The 20,720-nt window shown below is 41.3% G+C and overlaps 1 protein-coding gene across 2 annotated transcripts in view; it reads right to left on the bottom strand.

Annotated features, from left to right (window-relative positions):
- JAK2 (Janus kinase 2) overlaps positions 1 to 20,014 on the bottom strand; it is a 143,117-nt gene extending 123,103 nt beyond the window's left edge. Inside the window, exon 1 of one of the 2 annotated variants that reach the window (XM_075209147.1) lies at positions 19,484 to 20,014. The gene's annotated coding sequence lies outside the window, so the exon portion shown is untranslated. Of the gene's footprint in view, positions 1 to 3,763; positions 3,986 to 19,483 lie in introns of those variants that run through there. The other variant, XM_075209156.1, reaches the window with a different exon arrangement.
- Positions 20,015 to 20,720: the final 706 nt, after the last annotated feature.

Raw genomic sequence — 20,720 nt, 5'->3', positions numbered from 1 at the left:
ATCATCCTCACGTTATTAATTCATCACTGCTGAAATCCACCATTACAGAAGTCTAAGTATTTTGATGTAATTGGCGGGAAAGGCCTTCCTCGTGAAAATTGAAGTTCGTTTTTATGAACATCATCTTTTCCACATTTTGAGGAAGTAGCCTCATATCCCGATCTCTGACTAGGTCCCCGGCTGTGCTGAAATCTCTTTCAGAGTACACACTGGAGGGTGGGCAGCTTAGGCAGTGCAAAGTGAGTTGGTACATGGGTCTACAAATTCCCTTTTTTTCCTCCCAGTATGTAAAAGGACTGTGTGAGGTGTCCATTTCTATGCTGTTGTGAAAATAATCCTCCACCAGCCATTGGACGTTGATAGTAGGATCAGGTGGAGTTACGGCAGAGGTGTCACGTTTTTTGGTCAATTCTTTTAGACCAGATCAGATGTCAAAATTTGCATCTGCATCATCCTTGGGTCTCTTGGGAAAGCAAAGTTTTTTCCTAGCAGCAGTTGAGTGAGAAACTGAAGGAGGAGACACCGTCCTGGCACATAACACTTGAGCTGTCATCTTGCTCACCAGGAGCTCCTTGCATCTCTTCAGATCTGGGTCAGTTGGAAACAAAGAGAAGACATAGGTCTTAAACAGAGGACCAAGCACAGTTGCCAAAATGTAGAGATGAGATTTCAAGATTTTGAAAACTCTTAGATCCTGGCGAAATGAATTAAGTACTTGATCTACAAGTCTGGCATATTTAGCGTAATTGCTTTGTTTAATCTCATCCTTTAGTTTCTCAAGGTGCTTTTCCAAAAGTCTAATTAAGGGAATCACTTGACTCAAGCTAGCAGTGTCTGAACTCATTTCAAAGGTGACTACTTTGAATGGTTTCAGCACCTTGCACAACACGAAAAGTATTCTCCACTGCGCTTGAGTAAAATACATCCTTCTTCCTTTACCAATGTCATAGCTTGTGGAGTAAGAGTGGATGGCGTTTCGCTGTTCCTCCATCCGCAGAAGCATATACAGGGTGGAATTCTACCTTGTCACCACCTCTTGCTTCAGTTGGTGGCAGGGCAAATTCAATTGCTATTGCAGCTGCTGCAATCTCGTACACGCTGTTGCCGAATGCTTGAAATGTCCAGATATTTTACGGGCCACAAACAGCATCTCCTGCACGTCCCTGTCATTTTTTAAAAAGCTCTGCACCACCAAGTTTATTGTGTGAGCAAAACAAAGAATGTGATGGAATTCACCCGGCTGTAATGCTCTCACAATATTGGTGGCGTTATCAGAAATGACATATCCTGAGGAGAGTCCAAGCGGGATAAGCCATGTTGTAATGACATCCCTTAGTTTTTGTAACAGATTGTCAGATGTATGCCTTAGTCCACATATCTGTGGTTAAGTGTACAGTGGGTAGAATAGCATTTTGTAGCCCAATAATTACATTTTTACGAACCTTCTGGTAGAGGTGAGGAATAGCTTTACTACTGAAATGGTGTGATGGAATTTGGTAACAGGGACACAAGACCTCAAGTAACTGTATAAAGCCAGCTGCATTAATAGTGGATATTGGACGCAGATCTAATACAAGCATAGTCACCATGGCGTCTGTGATTCGCTTTGTGACTGGGTGACAGCTTTCATATGTACTTCCTTTTGCAAAGTATTGTTTAAAAGTCAATTGTAGTTTACTAGTAGTCTTCTTCTAGTCTTCTCCTTGGTCTGCTTCTGGGATGAAGATTCACCTCCAGCAGCATCAGCAGTGGGACTAACGCTCAAGACTTCTTCTGAGGAATCCAGGATAGTGGAGGAGTCATCAAGCCTTAGCAACTTGGATGCAGGACTAACTCCGATCGCTACTGAGGATATTGATGAGGACAGTGTTGTGGGTGTAGATTACAGGCGCCGGGATGTAAATGAGAGAATTGTCCTAACTGATGGACTGCTTGTTATTTTTTTAGCATAAGTTTCTGATATGCCCAACAGCTTGCCATGAACTCGCTTCAAATGGCGTAACATGGATGAGGTACCTACCTCGACTGACTGTGGCTTTACATACGCTACAAATAGCTAGACAACGGTTGTCAGGATTTGGGTAAAAATAATTCCACACATATAAGTGGATTTTTTGGTCTTATGTCCAAGCATGACAATGGCCTTCTTATCATGTGCCAGAACTGCTTACACAAACATCAGCCTCATCAACATCCTCATTAGCGTCCTCTTTGGCTACACAAATATCCCCCTTGTCCTGTTGCATTTCCAAAATGGCATCCTCAATTGGTGAATCACCAACTACACTCGGGCTGTTTAGGCACACATCTGCAGAAATGCTGAAAGGGGCCTTCTTTATGGGTACACTATCAGAATGGTCAGGATTACACATTGCACTCATGGATATACTCTCCTCAGGGATTTGTGTCATTTCTGAATTTGAACATACATTTTCCTCTAATGCTTTACTGTTTTCTTCCAGCTCGGCTTTTACACGTAAAAGTATTTGGACACCACTTTTTGGAGTACGAATGACAAGGTCTTGCTTGGTCATTACTGACCTTACAGGAACATGCCTCAGTGACAGTTGCAGAACTCGCACTCATAGAGAAAGGCCTCCTTCTTTCTTTGCCACTGCGTGTGTAAAATGGCATGTTTTATTTTTTTCTGCAGATAACTTTGCCTGGATTACAGGTCTTTTTTTTCTTGACCAAGGTAAAAGGTGTTGTTTTACATTTTTGTTTCCCTGACTTACAAACACTGCACTTTAACATAGGCTTTACCAGATGACGTAGAGGGTATACTATAATCACGACTGGTGCCAGCAGCTGCTTGGTGCTCCGGCTCTTCTGTGTACTGCTGTGAATCCATTTTGATAACACCTTCTGAATTTACAGGCAAAGTGTAATGAAAAGCCTGCCAGGCCTAGTATTTGTATTTCAGCAACGGCACTTAGCAATGGAGCTCTCCTCTTTGTGTGTTACCTATATAACATAGTACAATGTGATTGCAGATTTACAGTTTTACACCAATCATTTGTATTTCAGCAATGATAATTAGCAATGGAGCTCTCAAAAATGTAGAGTTTGTTGAACAATGCTACCCCCTCCTCTTTCGATTCTATCTAGATTGCTGCCCACTGTGCTACCCCTTCTGTGTTTCTCTGTTGAATGGCGCTAGATCACCGCAGAGTTTGGTACTTACAGAACTCAATACTCGCGAGATCAGACGACATAACAATGACATTTTGCCTCGTTTTCAATTCTGAAATAGCGCGAAAGTACACTCGGATATGCTAAGTTCGGGTGTATTCGGTTCTCGGGGAACCGAGCCTGAGCATCTCTAATTTCAACGGTAGACAGTTCATCAGGAAAAAATAAAATCAATACCAAAGCTCCCCTGTGAGGAGTCCTTGCTAGAATATTAGAAATTAGCTCTCGTCCTTCCCACAGGAAACAACCTCACTAGTATTACTGCTGGGAGGTGAGATAATAACAGGATGTGATAGTCATGGAGATTGAGCTGGCTTATCTCACCGTCATGGCGGCTCACATTGTGGCAAAATTTCCACTGAGATTGCTTGCAGCCCTGGAAAAAGTCATCATCAAGCCGGATGAGTGTTTATTAGAGCTCAGCAGCAGGAGGAAGAATAGTGTGTAATACAATTGTATGGCAGCCAGGGCGAAACTACACCTCTTGTGTTAAGTTACACCCCTTTCAAGCACCGCAAATTGAAATAGAGGGGAGATATGCAGTAAAGGGCTAGTAAGTGTTACTTATCACTCGCCGCAAGATGAATTGGTGTTGGCCTCGGCGCTTGTCAAAACTGGCAATTTGTAGACTATGGCTCCAAAAACAATCATTATTAGGGGTGATGAGCAGAGGTGGACTGGTGAAAAACTAATATTTGTGAGCACATTTTACAGACAACCAGACGGAGATCTCAGATTAAGGAAGATTCAGCTGTGCAAAGTGATTCAGTGATGTGTCCATTTTCTGTGAGAGGGATACAAATAGTCATATGAAGCAGACATATAGTAAAACAAAACAAAAAAAAAAAAAGACACAAAAAAACAGATGTCTAACCTGCCCCAATACTGCTTTCCACTTTTTTCTTTCTAACTTTCACTGCTTTGGGTGAGAAGTATGGCTATATGCTATTTTCGTGCATTAGAAAAGTTCTGATTGCTTTTGATGTTTCTAAAGTTTGCTTCTTCAGCACTAACTTTCCATTTTGTAGCTCAACATATCCCAGAAGTCGTTGCAGCTACATATATACTGTCTAAGTGAACAAATTAGCCACAACTACCCCCCCACTCTGTCATCACCAAAATACAATTTTATTGACTTTTCGATAAAATTAAAATGACGTTCCATATTTTCGTAACTTCAATTTATTGTCTTTTATATGTCCTCCTACAAATTACATTGATTTATCACTCTCGATTTTTTGCTGTGCCATTATATAACCAGGCAGAGTTGTTTTTATTGGCCTGGGACAAAGCAGCTGTTCTGTACCTTCTGCACTGGGTTCAATTTTACCCAGACAGAGGGTTACACCCCTGGGTAATAAATGCAAGTGGGGAGCGAAAGCTAATCCGTCTGGTCCAAACCCACAGAACAGCTACTGTAGCAGACTGGTGACAAAGTTAATGCTGGCTGTGTTAAAAAGGTATAAGAACACACAGTGCATCGCAACTTGCTGCCTAGTCTCAGACAAGTCAGAGTGCCCATGCTGACCCCTGTCTACCGCCAGAAGTGTGCCAAGGAGCAATGGAAGAAGGTGGCCTGATCTGTTGAATCATGTTTTCTTTTACAACCTCTGGACAGTCTAGTCCAAATTATACAGATCTCAATCCAATCGAGTATCTGTGGGATGTACTGGAAACACAATTCTGAGTCATGTAGGTCCCACCTCACAACTTACAGAACTTAAAGGATCTGCCATTAACGTCTTTGTGCCAAAACCCACAGGACAGCTTCAGAGGTCTTGTGGAGTTTATGCTTCAATGCGTCAGCGCTGTTTTGGTGGCACAAGGGGAACCTACAAAATATTAGGCGGATTAAATTTGTGGCTGATCGGTGTATATAATATGGTATAATGCCATTCTCTTTTTATGCAAGAAATACCCTTAAAAACGACTTGTAATGTGACCACTACTTGCCTGTGTAACCAAATCATAGAGATTTAGTAACTGTGCTCAGACAAAAGAGAAATATCCTACAAGATCCTACAAGGCATTTTCCACTAGTTGCAATCAGCATCTGCACATTCGAATAGGAAGGCGATTGGGATAAGCAGACATTTTCTATTTTTTTTTTTTACCTCATACATACTGCAATTTGCAACCAATAAGGTCTAAAACGAATTAAATGTCTGTTAGAATCATATCATGTATGAGAACCTCAAGCTATAGCTAAGAAATTTCTAAGCTTTAATTATATAGCTAGCGATCTAATTAAATTGTGCTCTGGAGAAATAAGTGTCCTTCTCTGCCTTGGGAGCAACTCACACCCCTCTTCATATAGAGATGAGTTACATCAGTAAGTTAGAATCTTAGGCATGCTATTATATGAAAGTTAGGACAATGTGAGCTAACTATGCTGTACACTTCTGAGTTTAGACACAGGCTAAAAAAAGTTGCTCCATAATTGTCCAATGTGAATTTGTACCAACATCACTACTACTAAATTAGTAAGACGCCAATGCTTACTTGCTGTTTTCCTGTGACCTACAGATAAAAGCAAAACTCTCAAATCCATTGCCCGGATGCCCTGTGTTGGGCCTAGCATTTGAAGTCAGGGCTCTCTCCATTAATTAGTAATGAGTGAGGAGGGTCCAGCCAGAGTACAAAGGAAAAAGGTGCAGTAGGAGACACACACACACAAAGCAACAGTTTAAGGTACTGGTGACAACAACTATTTACCTATATTGACACAATCAGTGAGTGGTACTCTGGCAACGTTTCAATATCAACTTACTTGTTGACCCTTGAAACACAAACAGCAGCCTAAAAACATAACAGAAGATGGATTTCATTTCTGTACGCAGATCCCACACCATATCACTGCACAGGACATCATGTTGTCTGACACTTACAGTGGCTAAAGTAGACTTATGTCTTTGAGGCATCTTTTATTCACAATCCATCTTTATGATAGCTGGATTTTCCCATGCAAGCTTTTGGACCTGGTTTGACAATGACAACTGAAGGGTCTAATGAAGAAACAGTAAGCATGTGTTTAGGATTCTGCTCCACTCCAAGACCCCTTCCCCACACACAATCACGAGCACACTGCATTGAAGGTTAACGTAGTGCGCAGTTGTGACGGGAGAAGGCTGAGTAAACTGGTGACCTTACAAGGATTTCCCTGTGTGGTAGGGACTAATTTATTCAGAATATAACTTTTTTTTTCACTAATCTGGGAACTCCCAATCTAGTCATCATTATTGAGTAAATCAGAAAACTTTCCAGTTCAAAATTAATTGCAGACAATTGTACAGTCATCTCACAGCAAACTGCTTTCAGTTCCTGTGTGGGGAGGCTGTGCAATAGAGGATACAAAAAGGGTTGGCACTGGCAATATTTAAAGTTACAGAATCAAGACACAAAAAAGCTAATCCACTAAAACTCTGACTGATTCACCCAATCACATCATCATTTAATAAAGTCCATGCCTAATTTATGTAAAAGTGCTCCCATGCAGCCAAGCACCAATGTAGAAAATCTTGCTTCAACGTTGATCCTATGTTAAGTCGTTATGCTGCATTTTTATTAGGTATAGTAAAAATATTCCTGTGACAAGATGAACCTCCTATGCCACCCTATCGTGTGCTGTGGACCGGCTGGGCTCACCTAGCCAGCATCCCCTTTGTTATCCCAATTGTGCCCTTCTAAATGCAGTAGGCTCCTTCAACGGCACCTAGAATCACTTCCTTCTGGGTAACTCTCGGTGCTAGTGTACCCCCCTTGCTGGGCATCTGGGCTGGTACACCTGACCTATCCCTCAAGATCAGGGTTGCTCTGGATGGTACCCCCTGGCCTACCACAGTAGCCAGAGCTTCAAGGTAGGGGGCAGAGCGTTTTAGATGCTGGGTCCGAACCTCAGAACAGCCAGATAACGGATTAGATTGGTCTAATCTGTAGGTCACAGGAATTACAGCAGGTAAATAGGTGTCAAAGCAGGATTTTGAAGCAGTGATGTTTTATTAGCTCACAAGGACAGTTACACGCTAGTTTGAGGGACTAGCGACCCTCCAGAAGTTACAGATCTGGAATAATACATTGCAGAGTAAAACAGGTCTATATTTATACAGTTTTGCAGCCCTACCCTAGCAGGAAGTAGTCCATCCTCCAACCCCTTTAACCAATCCAGACTGATTCATGGAGCCTGCACATTAATGTGCCTGGAGGAGTTAACACCCATTTACAGTGCTACTAGAGTCACCACAATGTCTGAGATATTACATCAGATATTTAACATCAGAATGTTATATATTCTCTAAACTTGGAGTTAACATAATTTTACTCTGTAACAAAATTTACATCAGTGTTATTCAGACAGGTTCTAAGACTCAGGATGAAAAGCTACACAAGAAACAAAAGTATATTCAGCCTAAACAAGTGTTTGTCACTCACATGAAAAGAATTCATTAGCATGAGAGCCTCTACTCAGTCAGTTGCAGAAAAAAAAATTCCTCCAAAATCTCATAATAAATCAATACATGGCCAGTATGAAAATAAATGCATTTACACTCCCAGCGCTTAACCTTTACGGCTCTGCACAACAGTTGTTAACCAGTGACCCCAGTGCCTATACTTTAAATATAGGCATTTAAATTAATAAGCATTCCATTTAACACCTTTTTACATCCCATAGCATTGGGGTTAAACATGTCACCAGGTATTAAATCTGCCAGCCACCGAGCACATTTAAAGATGGACCCAGCCACAATCCCTTTTAACGTTTTTAAAGGAGTATTTCTATACAAAGAGGATATCTTTATCAGTAACTCAACTTCATGGTAAATTAGCATATGATGCTCATAACTCACCATTTAAGCAGAGGAGTATTATTATAAATTATAACAATGTTCCTCTGCTTGCAATAGCGAGTTTTGAATATCATGTGCCAAATTTACCATGACACTAAATGAACCTTACCTTTGCAGAGAGAAGAAAACATTCAGGCAAATATGTGGGCACAGGGCAGTAATGGTGCAAGTGCAACTCAAGAACATTTTAAATAAACAGGATTCCAGTGGTAACTCAAACCCCAGCGATTTCTTATTAGAATATTAACTGCTCAGCCTGTTTTATTATTCCAGAGTAAAAATGCTGCTGGGAAATCAAAGTTTCAGACCCAGATATGTTCAGTCACACGGCTATTTTCTGAAGCAGGGGTACAGGCAGTAAAATCCTCCCTGTGTTTATATGCCAGTCAGATGTGGTGCTCTCTGTGTTTTGGACACCAAGTGGGGCGTAGCCCAGAATATAAAATGAACAGAACGGTCAGTCACTAATGATGAGAAGCTTTGGGACGCATCATCATCATTTATTTATATAGCGCCACCGATTCCACAGCGCTGTACAGAGAACTCATTCACATCAGTCCCTGCCCCATTGGAGCTTAGTCTAAATTCCCTAACATACACACAGAGAGAGATTAGGGTCAATTTTGATAGCAGCCAATTAACCTACTACTATGTTTTTTGAGTGTGGGAGGAAACCGGAGTACCCGGAGGAAACCCACGCAAACACGGGGAGAACATACAAACTCCACACAGATAAGGCCATGGTCAGGAATTGAACTCATGACCCCAGTGCTGTAAGGCAGAAGTGCAAAGCACTGAGCAACCGTGTAGTCGGTCTATAAATGTTAGATGGGCCCAATTGGCGCCTTATCCTGCAGCACATACCACTGCACTTTGAGGCTGAAGCACCACCATCAGAAGCTAAGATTCACCCCCCCTATCTACGGTGCAACTACTGAGAGCTAGCATAGCTCATTTGTAAAAGGTTTTTTCTAAAGCTTTGTCTCTTGTGTTGAAATACTAAGACAGTTCAACATTTACTTGGATATTAAAAATTAAAACACTATTCCTGATAAAGGTGAAACATCGACACAAGATAAAAATTGGCCTGGTCATGAAGAAGTGAAAAACTACCCATAAACACACTATTTGGTCCAAAAACTGTAAAAGATATTATTAGTTCCACTAGCTTCTCTTCTTTGCCAAAATCTTTCATTTAACCAAATGAAGTAAGCAAATCCAAATTCTTGCAATAAATAGGAAGTCGTATGAAGTCGAAATTACAGAGGCAAGCAGCGGGAATGGCTGGCGGGCAATATGTTTACAAAAATGTGCCTCCTCTTCAGTGCCCTCAATACTTCTCCTTAGACCAGTGACGGGCAACCTATACACTCCAAATTCTGCATAGGTGGTCTAGAACCTTCAAAGGGGCTGCACATTTCCCTTAGTCTGAATAATAAGTTACAGCAATATAGTTAATTAAAAACACACTGCATACCCGGCCCTCCCTTGCCATTGGCATTGCCCCTTACCTTTCCTGGCCGGCATCATGGACCAGGTGTGTCCCCGCACGCTACCCTGTCCACTACCCTACTCCCCTTTTTCCCTCTCCTTTCCTTCCTACTTCTCTCTACCTCAGGCACTATTTCATACTCCTCGTTCTTATTACATCTGTGTTAACTTGGAACTGTTCTTATTTTCCTTTGTAGCGCGACCGGTCCTCGCTGGGGGACTTGAGGTGGCCCAGTCTTCACCTCCCGATGGCTCTTAGGATCTTCTCATTGAAGGTCAAAGGTTTGAACAGCTCACAAAAGCGCACAACACTTTATCTCACACTTAAACAACATAGAGCAGATATAGTTTTTCTGCAAGAAACACTTTACCCGACATTCACACCCAGAGCTGAAGTCTAAGCGGTACCCTTCTGCTTTTCATGCTTGTGACCCTAGACAGAAAAAACGGGGGGTGGCTACGCTCTTTGCATCCCACGTGACTTTTGAGCTTTTGACATCTCATCCTGACCCCGAAGGTCGTTTTCTAATCCTCATGGGTAAACTCAATAATACCCTATGCACCCTAATTAATGTGTATGGCCCAAACTAAAAAAAGAGCTAATTTCTTGTTGCACTAGACTCCTTGCTCTCTCAGGTGCGCCAGGGAGAAGTGATTATGGCAGGGGACTTTATTGTTGTAGTAGATGATACTATAGATAGATCGTCCACTTTGTCCCCCCCGCCAGTGGCTCGGAGTCCCGTAAATCTAAGGCCTTGGTGTCCCTTCTTTCCCATCACCTCCTCTTTGACTCCTGGAAGCTTAGGGAACCCTCATCCCGTGATTATACATTTTACTCCCCGGTTCATGGTACCTATTCACGAATAGACATGGTCTTCCTTAGCCACTATTGAAGCTCAGGGCGACCCATATAAAACCGATGGTTTGGTCCGATCATTCTCCCATATCTGCCGACCTCTCAGACATAGCATCTCGCCCTCGCCCCGCTACATGGCGTATTAATGATTTCATTCCCCACAATCAGCCACTTACCCTAGAGCTCCGGACCCTTCTTGAGGAGTATTTTCTCTTTAATGACCTCCCCGATACTTCCCCCATGACCCTCTGGGAAGCCCATAAGGCAGTAGTGCGGAACCATCTTATTAGCATGGCCTCACGCCGTAAGAAGTTGGCCATTTCCAAACGTGCATCGTTAACCATTCAACTCCAGACTCTGGAGAGACAGCATAAACTATCCCCAGATGAAGAAGTGCTGACCAAACTTCTAAAGGCGAGATCTGATTTGAACCTCCTTCTCTCTGAATCCACTGCTACGGCCCTGAAACGGCTGAAACAGACATTCTACGAGAGGGGAGATAAAGCCGATAGAATATTAGCCACCCGTCTGAGGGCTCAGAAATCTCAAAACAATGTCATGGCAATAAAGTCTCCTTCAGGCTCACCCATATACCGTCCTGACCAAATAGGGCGCGAGTTTCAAAAATTTTATTCCTCATTGTATAACTTGGATGCTCTAATCCCGGGAGTGCTCCCCCTGCGGATACTATAGCAGCCTTTCTGAGACAAGCGAATCTCCCTACCCTTTCTAGTAACCTATCTCAACAACTAAATGAGGAGAACACGTCGGAAGAGATACTAGCAGTCATCAAGGCCCAAAAAACCTCTAAGGCTCCGGGACCTGATGGCTTCTCCGCAGCTTATTACAAAAGATTTTCCCAGACTCTGGTTCCCCACTTACGCACCTTGTTCAATGCTGTCTTACATGGAGATCCCTTTCCTAAATCGATGTTAGAGGCGCGTATTGTAGTCATTCATAAGGAGGGGAAGGACCCCAGAGACTGCGCAAGCTATCGTCCCATCTCCCTCCTTAATGTTGACATTAAGATTTATGCAAAGATCCTGGCCACCCGCTTGAACGGAGTCCTTCCGGGTCTGGTCCATTATGATTAGGTGGGGTTCATCCCATGTCGCCAGCCTAGGGATAATACTCGCCACGCGATAGACCTGGTTCAAATCATTAACCAAAGACGTCTCCCGGCTATTATGCTCTCACTGGATGCCGAGAAGGCGTTCGACCAAATTTCTTGGGATTTTATGACCCTTGCTCTGAAGGCGTACGGCTTCTCAGCTGAGTTTCTGACCGGGGTCTCCGTCCTATATAACTCCCCCTTAGCTAGGGTCTTGGTTAACGGATCTTTATCTAACCCTCTCTCGCTCTCCAACGGGACGAGACAGGGCTGCCCCCTATCGCCCTTAATCTTTGCACTAGTGATAGAACCCTTGGCGGCAATGATTAGACAGTCGGCGTCGATTTCAGGTGTGACAGTGGGCAGCGGGAATTTAAGATCTCTCTCTTCGCGGACGACATACTTCTATCTCTGACGAATCCTCAGGAGTCTCCTCCCGCCTTACATAAACTTATAGATGAATATGGCCTCCTGTCTAGCTAATAAATTAATTTTGTTAAGTCAGAGGCCATGCTCCTTCATGCTTCCCCATCCCTCAGGAGCAGTTTACAGACTAACTTTGCACAACGCTGGCAGGCGAGTAAGATCAAATATCTTGGAGTCTATAACACCTTGACCTATGATCGATTGTATCGGGAAAACTTTCCCCCCCTCCTGTCAAAAATCAAACAGGACTTGGAGACTTGGAAGAGCTATATCATATCGTGGCTGGGGAGGATTATCGCTATTAAGATGAACTTGGTCCAGAAACTTCTATACTTTTTTCAAACCCTCCCGGTGAGGGTTCCCGACTGTTTAAAGATTTGCATTCCTCCTTCTTAAAGTTCATATGGCGTGCCAAGCCCCCTAGAATCTCTATAGCAGTGCTTATAAAGCCTAGGGCTCGGGGAGGCAGGGGCTTTCCAGATATTATATTTTATTATTTGGCATCCCATCTGTCCCAGGTGACTGTAAGCTATGCCCCTTACCAGTCTATAGCGTGGGTGGACCTGGAGACCCACTATGTTGGGGTCCCCTCCATGGCATCACTCTGGGGCTTGGCCAATACAGAAAGGCCACCAGCGGCCTCCTCTCTTCAATCCCTTAAATTCTGCTTATCCCTTTGGGACTCATGTCGGGTCAAATATAAATTGTCCTCCCCTATCTCACCTCTGACTCCTCTCTGGGGCAACCCACACTTTCCTCCTGCCAAATCCACGCAGCAATTTAAACATTGGATAAAGGCGAGAATATGGGTGGTCTCGGACCTGGTGGTCAATCATACTTGGGCTTCTATGTCCGACACTTCGCTATGTCTTTGCCCCCCCAGGAGGCTCTCCGGGACCCGACCTCCTTTGAATATATGTGTCTACATTCACCTCTCACTAAAGGGATGATCTCCAAGATATATAAATTGGCTCATAGACTACACTTTCGATGCTCCAGGCCGACATGAGCGGGAATGGGAAAGGGACCTGGGTCCTCCTCCGGACGACTCATGCTGGGAGGAGGTGAGGGAGGGGATTGCCGAGAGCTTGATCTCTACATTAATTAAGGAAACAGCCTATTAAGTGTACTATAGGTGGTACTATACTCCTGATAGGCTATCTCAAATGTTTCCTACGACCACTCCGAGCTGCTGGCCGGAATGTGGCCAGAGAGGTACGATGTTACATATATGGTGGACCTGCCCTCGCATAGTTAATTTCTGGAACATGGTTCTCAAACTCTGTATCAGAACAACAGATAAGTATGGACCCCTGGTCATTCCTTCTCTCTCGCCCTATACCTGATGAGAGCGGGCCTTCTAATAAGCTTATCTCCCATTTCTTGGCAGCTGCTAAATCCTTAATAGCAAAGCACTGGAAGGACCCTAGGGCTCCCTCTATGCAGGAGTTACGGTCCTACATAAGACATGTCGCAAGCATGGAGAGTATAACGTGCTACCTTCATGATAAATCATATAATTTCGATAGGGTGTGGGTCCCGTGGTATTTACTGGAAAGTCGTAGCTGCCTATCCAACACGGCTCCTCCTCCTGCAGATGGAATTTAGCTCTTGAGCCGCCTCCGGACCACCCAGGCTGGATATGGTGCGCTGCTGGTTGTTTGTTAGTTTTCTTTTTGGTAGTCTATATAAGTGTGTGGCTTAGCTTTTTCTAGCAATGTTCTGAGTTTGTTTACTTATTTGTTTATTAGCTATATTGTTATCATAATTTGTGCCTTCCTACCCCCCACTCTTTCTTTTTCTTTCCCCCTCCCCACCTATATAAAATTATAAAACATAGAGGAGACATTTTGAATATTAATATTTTCATGTCATTGGTGTTGATTGTATCTTTTTCTGTTGTTTCATCTTTAAATAAAGAGTTTAAAAAAAAAAAAAAAACACACTGCATGCCCTAAGATGCTACACATACCCAAAATGCTTGCCCCTTTGAATAACATTAACCACAAAACAAATAATAATATTCTAATAAGAACTGGGCCACGTGTGAAGCTCAGTGGGGCATAAAACAGAAAATAAAAGCTATAAACGACAAGTCAGTAAGCAAGAAATAGCTGGGGCCCGCAGGAGAAAGCTTGGCGGGTTGCCTGTTGACAATCACTGCCTTAGACTTTTAATTTAAGGCAAATCAGTAGAGGTCTGGAACAGGCAGTTACAGGAAGCAACCGCAGTTTTAGAAAATTAGAAAATTTAAAATTATGATGAAGTCCTGTTTTGAAAAATAAAATCCATATTCTGCTTACAGTATACCACAGTTCTACTTGTATACAAACAACATAAGATGCTACATAGCTTGCAGGCAATGCACACTATGAAAGCCAGGGCTGGATATATTGTTGAGGCTGCACAGGCTTTATAAGGGCCTACCATATGTGCTAATTTAGTTTAGTTTTTTTCTCTTTTTTTCAATATCCTGCCTCCATTATCTCCAATATATTTACAAAAGTAGGTAACTAATAAAGGCCAAGTAGCCAAGATGGGAAAGAAGAGAAGAAATATGTAAAAGCAATACTATATACCTCACAAGGAAGCTCCCAATATTAAAATGTTCAGATGTGAACCATGGGGGTCATCTTACTGTGACATTACTCGCCCTGTCCCTATGCATGAATCCACACACTACATTTCTGCAATACTGTCATACAGGCTCTACCTGTTTAGAGAAGCACCTCCCACCTAACATGGCAACCTTCTGCAGAGGAGTGAAAGAGCATGGTGGACATATTTAGCCAAGAATAAGCACACTGTCTTATCGTATACATTATTCAGCGAAGTAATACACAGTCCTTGATGTTTTTCAAATGAAAACTAATTCCTTTTTAAGAATTCATATATAGAAAACAATTTTACTCACTTAACTATTTAAAAGGAGCAATAGGACCCAAAATTTTAATTTCCCAATATGAAGCACAGAGACAAACTACGCTGTCCAGCAAATTTTTTGAATAGTAAAGTATAACATCCACACTACATTACAGACAACTGACGCTCCCGACGTATCTTTAGGACAGTTTTGGATTTATGGGATCTGATATAGGTCACAAGGATAACTATAAACCCTTCAGTTATTTCATGGATATTCAGCTAAACAATACGCAACATTTGATCTACATTCATTTCAAATATCGGCTTTACTTGCACTTTATGCGGAGACACACATAATCCTGCAATGTATTTGCTAAATATAGATAGCTCCTAATCTTAAAGGATGCTAAATCTAAACAAAGACAGCATGATACAGCTATTGACCGAACTACAAATATCCACTGCAATACACAATAGGACAATATACATATGTGATGTGTATCGCAACAGATCAATATTCTTGTGACAGTCTTTTCTATAACATACAAATTTATTTGAATTTGATTGGTCTACAAGCACTTGGACGTGGACTGTGTTTAATGAAGAAGGGCATGTAAATGAACACCCTATGAAAGTAAACGAATACAGGGCTGTCGAGCTGGCGGTCTGCCAGACCAATTTCTGTAACCTTCGGCATGATAGGTAGTGCTGACAATCTCACTTCGGCTTTATTCTACCTTCACTGCAGCCAGCTTAGTCAGAACTGCAGTTACTGCAAATAGAAGCCACTGCTGCTTTACTAACAGAAATCAAGGTGGTTCATTGATTAAAAACCACTTTTAATTTTTTTTTAGAAAGGAGTACTCCACTTTCATTGGTTCAAAGTGCAGCGATTCATTCTAATGAAATCTTAGGTGGTTTTGTGTCAAGAGAACACCAACCACCAAGAACAAAGGGATTAAAGTTAAGAGAAATGCGTGGAGCAGGTAAAGCTGGCTGATTGTTGTATTTTGTGGGCAGGGCACAATGCTTCTATGCTGGAGCATAAAACATATGTTGATCACAGTGCGGTATCAGTGGTTACGTGGCTGCAGGGAATGCAGCTGTTAATCTTGGTACAAGATTATATGTGGTTGGCATGAGGCTGTCATTGTTTTTGTTGTCCTATCCACAGCAAGATGTGTATTTTTTTTTTTAATGACAGTGCATAAGCTATTCACTTTTTTTTGCAACCCTGTACATGATCCATGCTATCTGGTCCTCCCCCCAAGAATGTGGCTCTCCATTCTGAAGACATAGAACAGTATTGTTATGAACTATCCTAATGCCCTGTCTAATTAACCCAACCAGAGATTACCTCTGCTCCTGGATGTGCATCTCCATCCTAATGATGTGAGCACCAGTAACATGAATAGTTAGTTATAGGCACCTAAAGCCTACAACATCAACATTTTGAGCAGATCAACTGTTACTATGCAATGCAAGTCCCCATTTGACCCTGGGAATGCAAGATCTCAGAGCAGAATGTGATCTTAGAGCAGGAGAGTCACCTCATTTACATTTATAGACATAGACCACTAAATATAATCATCTTCAGCTGTGAAAGAGAGACATAGTGGGGAAATAAAACAGTATAAATAATAATGAGCCGGTGCACTATTGTGTGTGAAATATATATATATATATATATATATATATATATATATATATATATATATATATATATATATATATATATATATATATATACACATACATACATACACACATATACATACACACACACAATGGTGCACCGGCTCATTATTATATATAGTAGCGCAACATATAATTTTAATTATTTATCCCTTGACTCCACTTGTCAAAGTTATTTGACTTGTCTTCACCTTTGACCAGTCACATCTCATTTGACTATCTATACTATATATAATTTGAATACTGATAAACGGTTATGAGAAAACAGCGTCAGGAGCTATACTAAGGGAGAAATTACCTCACATACTATTATGTCTCCTATTTAAGCAACTATGCAATGTCTGTACACTTAAGAATAAGCCAGATAGTTTTATCAAAAAGCCTTCTTGTTTGACCATATGATCAGTGCATACCTCCCAATAACTCATGCTGTTACATGGTGTCATATGCTTCAGTGCCCTGGAGAAAATTATGATCCTGTGTCTGACAAGGGGAACTAGTGTTGCTTTAAACAAACATTATTGGGCCTATTTAGCATTTTTTTCAATTTTTATTGTAAATAATAGAAAAATAAAACTTTTTACTCTTTGAAAACTCATCTTTTTTTTTTTTTTTTTTAGAGGTGAACTTATCCTTGATAACACTATTCACACTAATGCATCCTCACAACTGTCCCAATTTCCACTCAGACACATTTGCTCCTCTTGTTTCAGCTGTACCCACTTCCACTTAGAATGTAAGCTCTCTAATGAGAAGGGTCCTTCATACCCTTTGTTTTCATGTTTGTGTTTATTTTGTCTACCTTTTATGTTCCTTTTATGTACTGTTTTCCCTACTGTACGGCGTTGCAGAGTACTGTGGTGCCTTACATACCTACGATAATAATAACTTTTTTTTTTAAACAGATCTGGAACTAGAAGCCCAAATACAAGCTTCCGGCTCATGCACACGCAGTGGTACACTACACTGGCTTGGCGAGAGGTTAGATTCCTTTTACTGCTTCTAGTCAGTATCGCCGGGGAGCTGAGCATCTCTCAGCTGCCCTGGTCGGCCTTCTATAAGTTCTGATGAGAGAAGATTTAACAGGTCTTGATAAATAGACCCCTATATATCTATTATAATGCATACTAGAAAAAGAACAACTAAAAGACAGTTTTGGGTATCCTATAAATATAGGAGAGTGTTTCACATCAATCTTTTATGGCTGTGGGGCAGAGGAAATCTACAGCTGGTGTGATTGGCTTTCTAGTCGCCTAGGTAACACAAACGCTCTGTACAGATTATGGAATGCTTGATTCACACACACAGATATGATACCACAGGAAGCATGTCCTATAATATAAAAATGCATTTAGACATTATACAAAATGTGTGTTGTGGAAGGGGAGAAAAACTTTTTACCAAAGTTGTAGTGTAAATTTAGGATAAGGCTGGCTGCATGTGCAGAACTGATTGAGCAATTTGGTAGTTTTGGTCTGGCAACTGTACTGAAGTTAGTTTGGAACAATTCAAACAGTGAGACTCTCAAAATGCAGTAAAATACAGACTGGAGAATCTGATCAGTTGATGTCCTAGATCTAGGTCATAGATCTAGCTGATCGGAAAGTGATAGCAAGCACCTTTATAATGAAATTATCACACTGTCCCACAACAAAAGAACCACATCTGTACAACATGTGTGGACAATTTTCTTACAGATGCAATGTTTCTGTAGTCAGTGTGATGCCTGAATCACATGTGTGGTCAGCATAATACTGATCATTCTGCCTTCCTATTTCACAGCTCACTCTGGTCACAATATACATTTTCCTGTTAAACAAAAATGTCTGAAGTAATTTCCTTACTTATCCCCCCATTTCATTTAACATTGCAAAGAATTTAAACAGATAGAATTCCAAAGAGGTCTTGTTCCAAACTGGGGGCACTATAGAATATAGACATTACTGCTTTTAAAAGTTCAGCTTTATTATTATTATTATGAATATTATGCAAGATAAGTATACATATACAATACTGCCCCCTAGAGATTCAGGATTTCAGTCCATCGAAAAACATCAAGGCATTAATTAATTCTGCATTGCTACCAACTTCCTATTATCACCACTCCTTTTAAACAGAACACAACATTTGCTAGTTAAAGATAAAAACATAGTACAACGAGCACCTTCTTGTTGTAATATGCCACAGCAAACATACATAATTCCAAGTATAAGGATTTGTGGAAAATTATATATATTTGTTTTACACACATACATATACAAATTTAAACCCTACAATGATGTGATGGTTTGAGTTTTGAGACTTTTGTGCAATCAGTGTATATTTTTATTTACAAATATAGTATGTATAAAAACAACACAAAAATAAACATTTCTGAAGAGCTTTACTGACTGCAATAAAATTACAATGTACAAATATTGTAAATGCACCATCAACATAAAGTGCAAGATTATGAAGAACTTTTTGTACCTAATTTTATGAATGATTATGAATGCTTGTTGCTGATAACACAGCGATAATAAAAAAATAAAACTCTTACATCAGTTGTTTTCAGTGTATCTGAAGAGGTTGTCTACAGTAATACATGTCATAAAGAGCACTTATATATAATATTAACAAAAAATAGCAGCCGATCTTATGACAATAAACGTGTACAAGCCCTAGCACCTGAATTGGATACCTATTTCGTAACCTTATACACTATATAAAACACACACAAAGGCCTGTCAAACAACATAACCTTACAGATCATTTCTACCACACTGTTGTTAAGCCTTTAAGTGAGTGTTTGACACATAAGGACTGATTTCACTATGTTTTTCTCATCACTGCTGGATGTAAACAGTACCTGCAAAGACATTCTGTGCATACATGTAGTAGTTTTCAAAATGTGTTTACACACAGAAGCACAAACACACCATGAAGTACACATGTATGATCGTCACACAGATGCAGTCACGTAGATTTCATAGGACGTACTTGTTTATCATTCAGATTACTCACCATCGGGGAAAGCGAAACACCACCGGGGAAATCAGCGGCTCTTCCCAGTAAGTCACTCATGACCCAGCAGTCTCATCCCCCATGCTGACATCGGATGTCTCTCTTTTCTGTACGTGCAGTTTCTCCAGGTGTCAGACAGTCGTGTCTCTGTCTCTTCCTCTTAAGACAGGTTGTAGTCTGCCGTGGGGCTATGTGTTTCTCTCCAGGGGGCTATGTGTTTCTCTCCAGGGGGGGAGTCTGGAGGGGGTATGAGAGGTACCTGAGGAAGATCACCGCCCTCCTAGATAAGGATAATTACCACCACAGTCACACACCAGGAGCTGCGGTAGAGCTCTGTAGGTGTTACTGTCAAAACGGCCCGGCTACACCCCCTCGCACTTTCAGTTCCGGGGTGGAGAAGTGCCGGCGATTGGCTGCTCGGCACAGTGATGTAAACAGGGATACGGAGGACTGGTCACGCTAATGGGGCTTTACACAGGGCTATCACCTCTACCTCCCGGTCAAATTATGGCAGAGGCTATAGAGCCGTTTACCGGCCGGACGATAATGACTGGATGTACTGCGCACTATCAAGGGCTTCTCTCACAATTGTCCACTGCTGTGGTAGCAACCAATAGAGGGCCTGATCTCATCCAGCCCGGGATAAGCCGAATGTGAGGTGGTTTGTGACTGGCTGGTGTACAGCTGCTCTATGTGAGGAAAAAGCTGTAGGTACAAAATATAGGGAGGGGGGAGTATATACACATTTTACGGTTTACCCCATGACCATACAAATATGACAGCATTTCCCAGGAATAATAAAAAGTGGTATACTTCAGTAATTTAGTTTAATTAGTTGTTAGTTGAAAAATGTGAAGTCAAGTGAAAATATTACATAGTTTCATTAAAAAAAGAAGTACATTTCTCCTGGACAAATTATGATACAATGCAAGGGATGCACATTAGTTTATAATTTTGCACATAAGTTAAATACTGGCTGTTTTTTCAGGTAGCACACAAATACTTGATAGCTTTATTTTTACACTGAAATTTAAAGTTGATCTAGGACCTGCCCTACCCTAATTATAAATCTGTCCCCACATTTTAAATTTACATCCTCCAATGCGACATGGTTTTGCCAAGGTGCAAAGTTACTCCTTTTTTCTTTGACTTATTTTCTTTAATGGATCAGGACCTATATATTTAGTATTATATAGTATTATCATACTACAGGCTTTGCACTTCCACATCCAATATT

The sequence above is a fragment of the Mixophyes fleayi genome, chromosome 1, assembly GCF_038048845.1.
Source record: "Mixophyes fleayi isolate aMixFle1 chromosome 1, aMixFle1.hap1, whole genome shotgun sequence".
In the NCBI taxonomy this organism is placed as follows: Eukaryota; Metazoa; Chordata; class Amphibia; order Anura; family Limnodynastidae; genus Mixophyes; species Mixophyes fleayi.
The sequence above is the reverse complement of the archived record's forward strand: the minus strand, read 5'-3'. Positions and strand labels throughout refer to the sequence as shown.